This window comes from Panthera uncia, chromosome B1 (genome assembly GCF_023721935.1).
Source record: "Panthera uncia isolate 11264 chromosome B1, Puncia_PCG_1.0, whole genome shotgun sequence".
NCBI lineage: Eukaryota > Metazoa > Chordata > Mammalia > Carnivora > Felidae > Panthera > Panthera uncia.
In genome coordinates, this window is record NC_064811.1 from 2,287,411 (window position 1) to 2,289,222 (window position 1,812).

Sequence of the window (1,812 nt, forward strand, 5' to 3'; positions counted from 1 at the left end):
GACTCAGGCAAGGAGGCTGGCCTCAGACGGGGAGGCTGACCTCAGACAAGGAAGCTGGCCTCAGACAGGGAGGCTGGCATCAGACGGGGAGGCTGGCCTCAGATGGAGAGGCTGACCTCAGACGGGGAGGCCTCAACGGGGAGGCTGGCATCAGATGGGGAGGCTGGCCTCAGACGGGGAGGCCTCAGACAGGGAGGCTGGCCTCAGATGGGGAGGCTGGCATCAGATGGGGAGGCTGGCATCAGACGGGGAGGCTGGCCTCAGACAGGGAGGCTGACCTCAGACGGGGAGGCTGGCCTCAGACGGGGAGGCTGGCCTCAGATGGGGAAGCCTCAGGCAGGGAGGGCTCAGATGGGGAGGACTCAGGCAGAGAGGCTGGCCTCCAATGGGGAGGACTCAGACAGGGAAGCTGGCCTCAGACGGGAGGCCTCAGACAAGGAGCCTGGCCTCAGACAGGGAGGCCTCAACAGGGAGGCTGGCCCCAGACGGGGAGGCTGACCTCAGATGGGGAGAGCTCAGACGGGGAGGACTCCAGCAGGGAGGCTGACCTCAGACGGGGAAGCCTCAGACCAGAGAGGCTTCAGACCAGGCCAGCCTCAGATGGGGAGGCCTTAGATGGGGAGGCCTCAGACCGGGCTGGCCTCAGACAGGAGGCCTCGCACAGGGAAGTGTCAGACAGGGAGGCAGTTGGTACTGAAGTACAGGCCGTCCTGTCCATAGTCTGGGTTCATCTGGCTCCATCAATTTCTAGCTGTGTGGAAAGTCCTTGACCTCTCTGGGCCTCAGTCTCCCTTTGTAAAATGGGGATAAATCAGTACTTTCTCCGAGGATGGCTGTGAGTGTCAGAAGAGAGAACAGATTCAGGTGTGGGGCCTGGCACATGGAGGGAGACCAAGTGCCCTCCAGTTTCTGGCTTCCGGGCTTTCCCTCACCCCCAAGCAGACCCTGCCCTGGGGTCTCCTCCCTATCCTCGCCAGGCTGGCTGGTCTTCTCAGAACCAGGGAGGGGTATTGGGCTGAGCCTCCAGAATGTGCTCAGAAGCTGGTTCAGCGGGCATGCCTGTCCCCTCTGCTGTCCATCACAGACTTCCTGCTTGGCCAGCACTGGCCACGTGAGCCTGCCCTCGAGATGCCCACAGGAGGCTGGGGGACCAGAGGAGGGGACATTTGGTTGGGGTGGGCTCTCACGAGTGGATAGGAGTTGGCCAGTTGGGGAAGAAAACAGGAGGAGTGTAGGTTTGAGTTATGGCCCTGCCTCTCCCCTCAGCCCTGGCCTTGGCCTTCAGGTCTGCCCATCAGGGGTGATGGGAGGAGGCAACTCTTCAGTTGGTCCGGGGTCCCTTCCCTGGAGGGAACTTCTCAGCAAAGACCCCAGACAAAAATGCCTTTGTGGATAGCCAGACAGAATCAGTTGGGAAACCTGAGATTTTTGGCCCATGTTTCCACGGAATGACCCCAGTTCCCAGATTCCCTACTGCCCCAGACACTGCCCCTAATTTCTAATTAGGGCTGGGACGTGGGGACCGCTTCCTCGCCCCTGAGGTCTGCTGGGGCATCGCTCTGCTGAGGAGCATGGGGCCCTGGCTAGGGGACCAGCAAGGCCCTAGGGATGGGTGGGGTTGGGCCAGTTCAGCCAGGGATGCTTGCCTCCCCTGGCGGAGGGCGCAGGGCACGGCCGTGGTCACCTTCACCTCCCTGTGAGCTGGAGGCTCCAGTGCCAGGCTTCCCGGGAGAAGCCACCCTGCCCACACACCCTCCGGCCCTGCCTTCCTCGTCTCTCGCCCCCCCCCCCCCCCCCCCCCCCCCCCCCCCG

General features: G+C 63.0%; 1 protein-coding gene across 1 annotated transcript in view; it reads left to right on the forward strand.

Moving 5' to 3' along the window:
* Positions 1-1,812, forward strand: part of MSANTD1 (Myb/SANT DNA binding domain containing 1) — a 9,286-nt gene that overhangs the window by 6,673 nt on the left and 801 nt on the right. The gene's annotated exons all lie outside the window — the stretch shown is intronic.